The sequence below is a fragment of the Bombina bombina genome, chromosome 3 (assembly GCF_027579735.1).
Source record: "Bombina bombina isolate aBomBom1 chromosome 3, aBomBom1.pri, whole genome shotgun sequence".
Classification (NCBI taxonomy): Eukaryota; Metazoa; Chordata; class Amphibia; order Anura; family Bombinatoridae; genus Bombina; species Bombina bombina.
In genome coordinates, this window is record NC_069501.1 from 1,041,019,159 (window position 1) to 1,041,033,187 (window position 14,029).

The 14,029-nt window shown below is 36.4% G+C and overlaps 1 long non-coding RNA gene across 1 annotated transcript; it reads right to left on the bottom strand.

Moving 5' to 3' along the window:
- Positions 1–1,586: 1,586 nt before the first annotated feature.
- LOC128652053 (uncharacterized) lies at positions 1,587–2,482 on the bottom strand. Its single transcript, XR_008401254.1, has 2 exons — positions 2,380–2,482; positions 1,587–1,659 (listed from the first exon to the last, which is right to left on the bottom strand). It is a non-coding gene; the product is annotated as an uncharacterized LOC128652053 (long non-coding RNA).
- Between the last annotated feature and the right edge of the window lie 11,547 nt (positions 2,483–14,029).

The following is a 14,029-nucleotide window of genomic DNA, read 5'->3' on the forward strand; positions in this document are numbered from 1 at the left end:
CGAATAAAGAAATAAGTATTGAAAGTGAACTACCACCCAACAATATATCATCTCAAAATGAAATACCAATAAATGTAGTGTTGGATTTATCACAAGCCACATTTTCAAATAGTAACATAGAACAGGAGGAGGAAAACAACAATAGCAATGAAGCTGAACATACAATTATTTTTTTACAAAATGAAAATAATTCATTACCATCAGAAAATGAGAACAATCCTGAGGACAATGAATTTTATAAGGATGTTGGTGAATTTAGTTATAAATTAATACAACATAATGATTTATTACGCGACAGACTTGAGATTATGAATAACATAATGCTTGAATTTAAGGAAGAAATAGTTAAACAAAATCATGCTATTAAAAATTTAAATGATTCTGTTGAAAAAAGTAATACACATTTGGAACACATTAGTGAGTCCTTAAAATCAATAGCTCAGTCAATGATTTTATTATGTCAAAAAAATGATTGTACTAATACTCCTTTAAATTTAAATGTTAGGTCTTCAGAAAATCCTGAAAATTTAAATTCATTTGTAACCGAATCAACCAATTTAGGTAATTCAGATATTGATGGAATACATTCTGATGTTATAATTTCTGATGGAAAAAGAAAAGGACATCAGAATTCTGATGGTAATCTTCAAGCTAGTAAAAAAACAATAAGAAAATATAGAAAAAGAAAATAAATTTAATATGTGTATATTATTATTCTTTGAGTTAAACATAGTAATTTAAAATAAATGAAGATAAAAAACTTGTAAAATATTTGTAACGTTTATTTTTGATAAATATTAAAGGGACAGTGCACACAAATATGCAGACACATGTGTATTATAAACTAATATAAGTAAGAACATGATTTGATAATGATATATACATCCATGTTCAATAATTATATATTCATACTTGTGAACACCCCACACTGAAATCATAAATCAAATGTACACGTCCCTTTAATACATGTGTGAAAATATGTAATGTGTTGTATGGTGTATAAATCTAACAAATAAAAAGACCAATTGTAAACATTCTTTTTATTAACTTTCTAAATAACAAACCAAAAAACAAACATAAGATATTAATGTGGATGATAAAATGGTCCACCACGTGTTTTAACCCCAGAATAAAATGCCCTTCCCTCCCACCTTCTTTCTCGGAACATTAGAGCACGCTGTTCTTTTTGATTTTCAATCACTCTGGTTAAAAGTCTTCTTACTTTTTTATTGTGAAGTCTTTTTTTTTTTTTAAATTGTGAAGCATAGAGTCTTTTAAAATGGTGAGATTGTTGTTTATATTCTCTATCAAAAGACACATTTTATCCCATTTATTCTCTTCCATTTTTCCTGTTAGACATAAAACAAATATCATATTAAACTACATTAAAATTGAATTGCACTAAGCACATATTTAAAATATTGTTATGATAAAGAAAAAAATAAAAAAGGAATTGATAGTTCATGTGTTAAAAATAAAAACTGTGACAATTTTATTTTTACATTTAAATTAAAAATGCACACACATATAAGTGACATTCTTTATTAACATACAAATTAACATGGTAAGGTGTAAATGAATACATACCTTGTTCATGTGGTTGAGAATCTTCTCCATTGGCAGCATCAACCACATTTGTACTAATTGCATTTTCATCATCTTATAAAAAAATAAAATGAAATTATTTAGAAACATATTTATATATTAATTTCTATATTACAAGTATTGAAAATAAAATATTGTGCATCCATTAATGTATAACAAATCCCTTTTATGGAGGCATAATTAATAACCATCCATTACAAGTGCTTTTCACATTATTTACAAATCTGAAGAAGGTTTTTGGGGTTAAACTTAGCAGATGTAAGGAGATATCCTAACATGTTATAGATCAGGGGATTTACATATTGGTCTATAGGGAACTTTGTCATATAAAAAAAGGAATATATATTAAAAAAAATACAACGCTTAAAGGGACACTGAACACACTCATAGAACATGCAATTTTAAGAAAATATCTAATTTACTCCGATTATCAAATTTTCATAATATTCTTGCTATCTTGATTTGAAAAAGAAGGCATGTAAGCTAAGGAGCCAGCAATTATTTTGGTCAGCAGTTGTTTATTTGTGCGTGAACTTATCCAACAATCAAGAAGAACAACCCAGGTTGATTGCCAAAAACCTACATTATAGCTTTTCGAAGAAAGATAGCAAGAGAATGTATAACATTTGATAATAGGAGTAAACTAGAAAGTTGATTTTAATTGCATGCTGTATCTTATTCACAAATTAAAGAATGTGGGTTCATTGTCCCTTTAAATTGATGTTTAAATTTACATGCTAAATGATTATAAAACAAAAATATCCACATATATACCGGTAATGATGAATTCAATATTTTGAATTGCTGGATTTTCAAATTGTTCACTTCCACATGCTGCCTCAGTGCTTTCAGCAAGTAATGCTGGTGATGTATTAACTTCTTGCACTAAATTAAAATAAACTTGATGTAATTTTTTATAAGGAACATGATATGTTAACTAAATAAATTAAAATAAAAAAAAAATTACCTTCATCCACATCCTCAGAATTATTTTGCTGTGAAACATCACTTTCTGGGCCAACAGAGACATCTACATGTTCTTCACACAAGGGAGAAGTCTGGGAAGATGATGCTGAAGTCGACTGTTGCTCAATGTCCACATTAGGGTTTACAGACATTAAAAGTTTAATAAATATTCTTTCATATTTTAAAAATCGCCTCCTCCTCTTATTCTTTCTTTGAACTTTCCTTTTAATGTCTGCAACCCTTTTGCGACATTGAGCAACAGTCTTTATATGTGTGGCATTTAAATTAACCATTTCAGCAATATCTTCCCAGATTGCATCCCTTGTCTTTAAACTAGTGTCACGCCTCTGTGGTCCAAAAAGCATGTCATAGTTTGGCTCCAGAGCAGATACAAGGATTTCATTCTCCACAACTGTAAACCTCTCAGCAACAATTTTCAAATATCTCATCAACTGCCTCACAGAATAAAATATGATATCTATATAAATATACATGTAACCAGAGTAAAATGTAAAATACGCTGTGATTGGAGAATATTAAGGAAGTACTCATAAATATGCGTACATAAATGTATTGCAAGGTATTATGGTAACAGAAATAATATAACAATAAATATGATTGGTTAACAAATATTGCACATTGAACATTGTTTAAAACATATACGCAATTTCGTAATAAGACAAATGAGTGAAAATATCTAAATAAAGAGCGTAAAAATATTTATTGTACGATTTCAATAAAAAAGAATAACAAAATATAACCAGAACAGTAAAAGCAGAATTCATTGCGAAGGAGAGTTTCATTGCGAAGGAGAGGGCGTAAGATGGGCGTTCCATGGGCGTAACCTGAGTAAATCTCGCAAGTTTCACAGATATGTTACGATGATATAAAAACATACGCCATACGAATTGCACATTCAACTCACATACATATCTCGCCAGACATCCTTTGGCGAAATAACATGAATAACATTATTTACAATATTTATTTCATTTTAAAAATAATACGATATAACGTATTTAGACAATATACTATAACTGTAGTTTTACATTTTGAAATATGCAAACACAAACTGAAATAAAGTGAATCATTAAAATTACGAAGCGACGCAATGATATATGGAAACCCATTTCGAGGTTCGTGAAATGATATAAGGAGGCGAAGTCTATAGTTTACTATGGACAGCTTATCGCGTAACGTATTGTTTACAATGGACTGCCCACTTTATACGATCATTACGCAAGGCGTGAAATTTGCGAGAGTTGTGAGTCAGAAATACACATTTCTCGCCGTAAATTACGAAATTTCAATCATCGAGGCCTCAGTCTCTAATGTGCCATAAACCCCCTTAATTATGTCGTACTCATTCTGTAATATGCCATAAACTCTCCTCATTGTGCCATACTCATTCTGTAATGTACAATAAACTCTCCCCATTGTGTCACTAATTTTGTAATTTGTCATAAACTCTCTTCATTGTGCCATAATCATTCTGTAATGTGCAATAAATTCTACACATTTTGCCATACTTATTCTTTAATGTGCAATAAACTCTCCTCACTGTGTCATACTCATAGTGTAATTTCCAATAAACTCTCCTCATTGTGCCATACTCATTCTGTAGTGTGCAATAAACTCTCCTCACTCTACCATACTTATTCTTTAATGTGCAATAAACTCTCCTCATTGTGCCACACTCATTCTCTAATGTGCCATAGGGGCATATTTATCAAGGTCTGGCGGACCTGATCCGACACTGCCGATCAGGTCCGCCAGACCTCGCTGAATATGGCGAGCAATACGCTCACTGTATTCAGCATTGCACCAGCAGCTCACAAGAGCTGCTGGTGCAACGCTGCTCCCTGCAAACTCGTGGCCAATGGGCTGCCAGCAGGGGGTTGTCAATTAACCCGATCGTACTCGATCGGGTTGAATTCTGGCGATGTCTGTAAACCTGCTCAGAGCCGGCGGACAGGTTATGGAGCAGCGGTCTTTGTAACTGCTGTTTCTGATGAGCCTGCAGGCTTGCCAGAAAAACGGGGCATATGCCCCATAAACTCCTTTAATTATGTCATACTCATTCTGTAATGTTCCATCAACAAATTCACTCTGTAATGTGCCATAAACTCTTCTGATTGTGCCATATATTTATTCTGGAATGTGCAATAAACTTTTCTCATTTTGCCATACTCCTGTAATGTGCAATAAACTCTCCTCATTTTGCCATACTCCTGTAATGTGCAATTAACTCTCCTCATTGTGCCATACTCATTCTGTAATGTGCAATAAACTCTCTTCATTGTGCCATACTAATTATGTAATGTGCAATTAATTTTCCTCATTCTACCATACTCATTCTGTTATGTGCAATAAACTCACCTCCTTGTGCCATACTCATTGTCAAATGTGCAATAAACAGTCCTCATTGTGCCATACTCATTCTGTAATGTGCAATAAACTCTCCTTATTGTTTCAGTCATTTTGTAATTTGTCATAAACTCTCCACATTGTGCAATACTCATTCTGTAATGTTTTATAAACTCTCCTCATTGTGCCATACTCATTCTTTAATGTTCAATTAACTCTACTCACTGTGTCATACTCATAATGTAATGTGCCATAAACTCTCCTCATTGTGCCATACTCATTCTTTAATGTGCAATTAACTTTATTCACTGTGTGATACTCATAATGTAATGTCCAATAAACTCTTCTAATTGTGTTATACTCTTTCTGTAATGTGCAATAAACTCTCCTCATTGTGCCATACTCATTCTATAGTGTGCAATAAACTCTCCTCACTCTACCATACTTATACTTTAATGTGCAATAAACTCTCCTCATTGGGCCACACTCATTCTCTAATGAACCATAAACTCTCTTAATTATGTCATACTCATTCTGTAATATGCCATAAACTCTCCTCATTGTGACATACTTATTCTGCAATGTTCCATCAACAAATTCACTTTGCAATGTGCCATAAACTCTCCTGATTGTGCAATACTCCTTCTGTAATGTGCAATAAACTCTCCTCATTGTGCCATACTCCTTCTGTAGGGAGACTAAATACATACAGAGAGAAGTGCACTCACAGGAACGAACAACTGGCTCAATACCATTGTTAGCCTGTTCTATGGCTTCTCTCTTTGTATGCAAATTATTATGACCCTGGGGAAGTCTCCCTATGGGTGATGGGGGAAACCAGACGTGGACTCCTTGCCCAGTGTGCTTAGAGGAATGTGGCTGCACCTCACTGACGAGGCCCATAGGAGGCCGAAACGATTGTCTGGGGTTGTCATATTCCTTGTTCAGAGGAGAATTGCCTGGTATTTCGGGGCTGGACTGACCTTACTTGGCAGGATCAGACTGATATACTTCAGGAAAGTTTTCTTCTGTGAAAAGCACACTGGTCTAAAAGAGGCTGCTTCCGGGTGGTAAATCGCCATAGAACAAGCCACTGAGCTGTTGTTCGTTCCTGGTAGAGCGCTTCTCTCTTTGTATGCAAATTATTATGACCCTGGGGAAGTCTCCCTATGGGTGATGGGGGAAACCAGACGTGGACTCCTTGCCCAGTGTGCTTAGAGGAATGTGGCTGCACCTCACTGACGAGGCCCATAGGAGGCCGAAACGATTGTCTGGGGTTGTCATATTCCTTGTTCAGAGGAGAATTGCCTGGTATTTCGGGGCTGGACTGACCTTACTTGGCAGGATCAGACTGATATACTTCAGGAAAGTTTTCTTCTGTGAAAAGCACACTGGTCTAAAAGAGGCTGCTTCCGGGTGGTAAATCGCCATAGAACAAGCCACTGAGCTGTTGTTCGTTCCTGGTAGAGCGCTTCTCTCTTTGTATGCAAATTATTATGACCCTGGGGAAGTCTCCCTATGGGTGATGGGGGAAACCAGACGTGGACTCCTTGCCCAGTGTGCTTAGAGGAATGTGGCTGCACCTCACTGACGAGGCCCATAGGAGGCCGAAACGATTGTCTGGGGTTGTCATATTCCTTGTTCAGAGGAGAATTGCCTGGTATTTCGGGGCTGGACTGACCTTACTTGGCAGGATCAGACTGATATACTTCAGGAAAGTTTTCTTCTGTGAAAAGCACACTGGTCTAAAAGAGGCTGCTTCCGGGTGGTAAATCGCCATAGAACAAGCCACTGAGCTGTTGTTCGTTCCTGGTAGAGCGCTTCTCTCTTTGTATGCAAATTATTATGACCCTGGGGAAGTCTCCCTATGGGTAATGGGGGAAACCAGACGTGGACTCCTTGCCCAGTGTGCTTAGAGGAATGTGGCTGCACCTCACTGACGAGGCCCATAGGAGGCCGAAACGATTGTCTGGGGTTGTCATATTCCTTGTTCAGAGGATAATTGCCTGGTATTTCGGGGCTGGACTGACCTTACTTGGCAGGATCAGACTGATATACTTCAGGAAAGTTTTCTTCTGTGAAAAGCACACTGGTCTAAAAGAGGCTGCTTCCGGGTGGTAAATCGCCATAGAACAAGCCACTGAGCTGTTGTTCGTTCCTGGTAGAGCGCTTCTCTCTTTGTATACTCCTTCTGTAGTGTGCAATAAACTCTTCTCATTGTGCCATACTCATTATGTAATGTGCAATAAACTCTCTTCATTGTGTCATACTAATTCTGTTATGTGCGATAAACTCACCTCCTTGATCCATACTCATTGTCAAATGTGCTATAAAGTGTCCTTATTGTGCAATATCAGTATGGCATGTGCAACAAACTCTCCACATTGTGTCATACTCAATGGGGCCTATCTATCAAGCTCCGAATGGAGCTTGATGCCCCATGTTTCTGGCGAGCCTGTAGGCTCGCCAGAAACAGCAGTTATAAAGCAGGCGGACAGAAATCGCCGGAAATTAACCCAATAGAGTACGATCGGGTTGATTGACACCCCCTGCTGGCAGCCCATTGGCCGCGAGTCTGCAGGGGGCGACGTTGCACCAGCAGCTCTTGTGAGCTGCTAGTGCAATGCTGAATACAGCGAGCGTATTGCTCGCCGTGTTCAGCGAGGTCTGGCAGACCTGAGCCGCACTGTCGGATCAGGTCCACCAGACTTTGATAAATTGGGGCCATTGTGTAATGTGCAATAAACTCTCCCCATTGTGTCACTCATTTTGTAATTTGTCATAAACTCTACTCATTGTGCCACACTCTAATGTGTCATAAACTCTCTAAATTATGTCATACTCATTCTGCAATAAGCCATAAACTCTCCTCATTGTGACATACTTATTCTGTAATGTTCTATCAACAAATTCACTCTGTAATGTGAAATCAATTTTCCTGATTGTGTAATACTCATTCTGTAATGTGCAATAAACTCTCCTCATTGTGTCATTCATTTTGTAATTTATCATCTCTCCTCATTGTGTAATACTCATTCTGTAACGTGCAATGAACTCTCCTCGTTGTGCTATACTCATTCTGCAATGTGCAATAAACTCCTCATTGGGCAAAAAACTCTCCTCGTTGTACCATACTCATTCCATAATGTGCAATAAACTCTCCTCATTGGGTCATACTCATTCAGTAATGTGCAATAAACTCTCCTTGTTGGTCTATACTCATTCCGTAATGTGCAATAAACTCTCCTCATTGTGCAACACTCATTCCGTAATGTGCAATAAACTCTCCTCATTGTGCAGTGTGCAATAAACTCTCCTCATTGTGCTATACTCATTCCGTAATGTGCAATAAACTCTTCTCATTGTGCTATACTCATTCTGTAATGTGCAATAAACTCTCCTCATTGGGCTATACTTATTCCGTAATGTGCAATAATCTTTCCACATTGTGCAATGTGCAATAAACTCTCCTCATTGTGCTATACTCATTCCGTAATGTGCAAGAAACTCTTCTCATTGTGCTATACTCATTCTGTAATGTGCAATAAACTCTCCTCATTGCGCTATATTTATTCAGTAATGTGCAATAAACTCTCCTCATTGTGCTATACTCATTCTAATTATACGATTAAGTCTAATATATGTTCTAGGACCAGTGGGGATAGAAAGATGAATTCAATAAACTGCAGCCTTACACTTTGGATTCACATTCCAATTTAAGTGTTGCAGCATAAGAATACAATCATTCACACACTAAATACTAGGTTCCTCACAGAGATATGTTCCCAATGTATTCACGGACGATAATCTGGAACCTCGGCAACAGCAAATCATGTCCGCCCACCATTTGTTAAATTGACCCGTTGTGTCATAATTCTTTAGTGTGTAATACTAAAGGCGGACAGACATCGAGTACGATCGGGTTGATTGACACCCACGTTACAGAAGGAGTATGGCAAAATGAGAAAAGTTTATTGCACATTCCAGAATAAATATATGGCACAATCAGAAGAGTTTATGGCACATTACAGAGTGAATTTGTTGATGGAACATTACAGAATGAGTATGTCACAATGAGGAGAGTTTATGGCTTATTACAGAATGAGTATGACATAATTAAAAGAGTTTATGGGGCATATGTATCAAGCTCCGAATGGAGCTTGATGCCCCGTTTTTCTGGCAAGCCTGCAGGCTCATCAGAAACAGCAGTTACAAAGACCGCTGCTCCATAACATGTCCGCCTGCTCTGAGCAGGTGGACAGACATCGCCAGAATTCAACCCAATCGAGTACGATCGGTTTAATTGACAGCCCCCTGCTGGTGGCCCATTGGCCGCGAATCTGCAGGGGGCAGCGTATTGCTCGCCATATTCAGCGAGGTCTGGCAGACCTGATCCACACTGTCGGATCAGGTCCGCCAGACTTTGATAAATTTAGGGCCATTGTGTAATGTGCAATAAACTCTCCCCATTGTGTCACTCATTTTGTAATTTGTCATAAACTCTCCTCATTGTGCCATACTCATTCTGTAATGTGCAATAAATTCTCCACATTGTACCATACTTATTCTTTAATGTGCAATAAACTCTCCTCACTGTGTTATACTCATAGTGTAATGTCCAATAAACTCTCCTCATTTTGCCATACTCATTCTATAGTGTGCAATAAACTCTCCTCACTCCACCATACTTATTCTTTAATGTGCAATAAACTCTCCTCATTGTGCCACACTCATTCTCTAATGTGCCATACACTCTCTAAATTATGTCATACTCATTCTGTAATAAGCCATAAACTCTCCTCATTGTGACATACTTATTCTGTAATGTTCTATCAACAAATTCACTCTGTAATGGGAAATCAATTTTCCTGATTGTGCCATACTCATTCTTTAATGTGCAATAAACTCTCCTCATTGTGTTACTCATTTTGTAATTTCTCATAATCTCTCCTCATTGTGAAATACTCATTCTGTAATGTGCAATGAAGTCTCCTCGTTGTGCTATACTCATTCTGCAATGTGCAATAAACTCCTCATTGGGCCATACTCATTCTGTAATGTGCAAAATCTCTCCTCGTTGTACCATACTCATTCCATAACGTGCAATAAACTCTCCTCATTGTGCAATACTCATTCCGTAATGTGCAATAAACTCTCCTCATTGTGCAGTGTGCAATAAACTCTCCTCATTGTGCTATACTCATTCCGTAATGTGCAATAAACTCTTCTCATTGTGCCATACTTATTCTGTAATGTGCAATAAACTCTCCTCATTGGGCTATACTTATTCCGTAATATGCAATAAACTCTCCTCATTGTGCAATGTGCAATAAACTCTCCTCATTGTGCTATACTCATTCCGTAATGTGCAAGAAACTCTTCTCATTGTGCTATACTCATTCTGTAATGTGCAATAAACTCTCCTCATTGCGCTATACTAATTCTGTAATGTGCAATAAACTCTCCACATTGTGCCATACTTATTCAGTAATGTGCAATAAACTCTCCTCATTGTGCTATACTCATTCTAATTATACGATTAAGTCTAATATATATTCTAGGACCAGTGGGGATAGAAAAATAAGTTCAATAAACTGCAGCCTTACACTTTGGATTTACATTCCAATTTAAGTGTTGCAGTATAAGAATACAATCATCCACACACTAAATACTAGGTTCCTCACAGAGATATGTTCCCAATGTATTCCCGGATGATAATCTTGAACCTCGGCAACAGCAAATCATGTCCGCCCACCATTTGTTAAATTGACCCGTTGTGTCCTAATTCTTCAATGTGCAACTCTCCTCATTTTGCCATACTCATTCTGTAGTGTGCAATAAACTCTTCTTATTGTGCCATACTGATTCTGTAATGTGCAATATTCTCTTCTTATTGTGCCATACTGATTCTGTAATGAGCAATAAACTCTTCTCATTGTGTCATACTCATTCTGTTATGTGCAATAAACTCTTCTTATTGTGCCATACTGATTCTGTAATGTGCAATAAACTCTTCTTATTGTGCCATACTGATTCTGTAATGTGCAATAAACTCTTCTCATTGTGTCGTACTCATTCTGTAATGTGCAATAAACTCTTCTTATTGTGCCACACTCATTCTGTTATGTGCAATAAACTATTCTTATTGTGCCATACTGATTCTGTAATGTGCCATAACTATCCTCTTTGTATCATACTCATTCTGTAATTTGCCATAAACTCTCCTCATTGTGCCATACTCATTCTGTAATGTGCAATAAACTCTTCTCATTGTGTCATACTCATTCTGTTATGTTATGTGCAATAAATTATCCACATTGTACCATACTTATTCTTTAATATGCAATAAACTCTCCTCATAATACCATACCCATTTTTGTTATGTTCCACAAACTCTCCTTATTGTGCCATACTCACTCTATAATGTGCAATAAACTCTCCTCATTGTGTCGTACTCATTCTTTAATGTGTCATAAACTTTCCTCATTGTGTCGTACTCATTCTGTAATGTGTCATAAACTCTCCTCATTGTGACATACTCATTCTGTAAGCTGTCATAAACTCTCCTCATTGTATCATACTCATTCTGTAATGTGCAATAAACTCTCCTCATTGGGTCATACTCATTCTGTAATTTGCCATAAACTCTGCTTATTGTGCCATACTCATTCTGTAATGTGCCATAAACTCTCTTTATTGTGTCATACTCAGTCTGTTATGTGCAATAAACTCTCCTCATTGGGCCATACTTATTCAGTAATGTGCAATAAACTCTCCTCATTGTGCTATACTCATTCTAATTATACAATTAAGTCTAACATATATTCTAGGACCAGTGGGGATAAAAAGATAAATTCAGTAAACTGCAGCCTCACACTTTCAATTCACATTCCAATTTAAGGTGAATCGGTTGCAGTATAAGAATACAAACATTCACACACTAAATTATTAAGGAAAAGATTTTGAACCTTTTTTTTTTATACTTGAATTATCTGCCTAAGTGTTTTGTTTCTTATCTTTAATTTTTGCTTAAAATAATGCAATTGTAAGGGTTATGCCTAAACACTTAAGGAGCAGTGCATAAGCATATGAAATACTCAATTAACAAAACTGGACTATACAGGCTAAATAAACCTGATAGTCTTAAAGAAATGCTTTTATTGCACTGTGAACAATGAATTGTAGTAATTAATTCGGTAGATTACTGGAACTTATGATTGAAAAAGAATTTGTGTCATCAAATTAAAATATAACCTTTATTAGTTTTATTTATAAAAAAGACAGCATAAATTGTGTGTGTATGCTACCCTGGAGAGAGTTAAAAGCACACTCTCTGTTGATTGTATGATACTTAGCTTGTATGATATCACTGATATAGAATACTTGGTAACCCAGTTTTAAGACCGAGTTTATATTCTAGGTATATCTGTATATTTATCTATCTAAGGACTATGTGGCCTAATATCTGGCCTGTCCTTCAGATTTTCCCGTAGTGGGTATTGATATATGGTATACCTATTATACTTAAACTTAATGGTCTTAGTAGATAAATAGGTTTATAAGGCACTATGAACATCAATGTCCAGTTATATAACCAGTATAGAGTGAGCTAATACCAATGTATACACTTGCAATAAAATATCTGTGGAGACTGGGAGGTCTGGAGGATTACCTATATGGCAGTCTCTATATTGTATCACCAACACTTGATTATTGAGTTAACTTAGCAACTCTAACTGATATTAATGATTGTGCACATACTATTGCATCAAGGGATAAGCTCGGATTTCAGCTAGTGGTAATTTAAAGCAGTCTGTGTCCTATGGTACTTGACATTATATTGTCAAAATAGATGGCATTATAGCATCTTAATAGATTGTGGGAATTTTCAACCAGTCTGGAGCTATATTTAAAGTGACTTTGCAGACTAAAACTTTATTTTTGTGCTTAAATCGCTTGCAGACTTATTTTTTCTGTCACACTGTTTTTGCTCGAGTGGTGTTGCAGGGTTTCTAGGTTACCACTTATAATAGTTTGGCATCGTGTGTCTAATGTTAAATTATCTTGGTAATGCCTCCTGTAAACTTTACTGCTTATAACATAATCAAAGATATTGTTGAGAAAGTGTTATCTTGAAACCTTATCCTCAAGATTTATATTTCCTACACGTTACCGTATTGGATTATGCAGGTGCAGCGGTTAACCATTTTTTAAAACGCTATGGTAAGTAGTAATAGCTGCTGCTTAGGCCTGTGAAAAACAGACTTGTTTTCTCTGTCACTCAGTTTTGACTACAGTTGTATTACAGCGTTACTAAATTACAGCTTGTAATAGTGTGACACTATGTGTCTAATTTTGTATTATCTTAGTGATGACACCTGTAAGTTGTATTCCTTCTATGGTAGTGTACGATATTGCGTAGACACAATTGTCTCAGAACTTCCTCCCCCAGATATTATATTGCCCACACGTTATCGTATTATGTTATGCAAGTGCAGCGGTTACCCATTTTTTTATATATACTGGGATAAACAGTAATAGCTTCTGCTTAAGCCTGTGAAAAGCCACAAGTTACCAAGTACTAACTGAGAAAAGTTTTTTAAGCTAAGATATTTTTACTAATTATTACAACAAGAGAGGCAGTTAAAAAATAGCGAGGACCCCTGACGCAGCGTTTCACTAACGCATCCTCAGAGGGGTTACCCGGGCCGGCACACTTCCGGAAGTATGTAGTATTCTAATGTCCCACCTCTAAAATCTGATTGGTCAGGGACTACTGTTGCTATTAGTAGAGCTTGTGTCAATCTTAGAGTTAGTTCTGTCACGGAGGTTGCTATGGAGACGATGTGTAACCGCCATGGTTACTGGATAACAAAACAATCAAAAAATATAATATATTATTTTGGAAAATGATTGCCACAATTTTTAACACTGCCTTGTTCACTTCGTCCTGATTTGCATTTATCTTTATTTAGGTATATGTTAATATAGTTTCTTATAGGGAAAAAGCGGAACTATTTGTTTGGATGTAACACCATTAATGTATGTATTTATAGATACTTATCAAGATTTGTAATGTTCTTAGTACTTT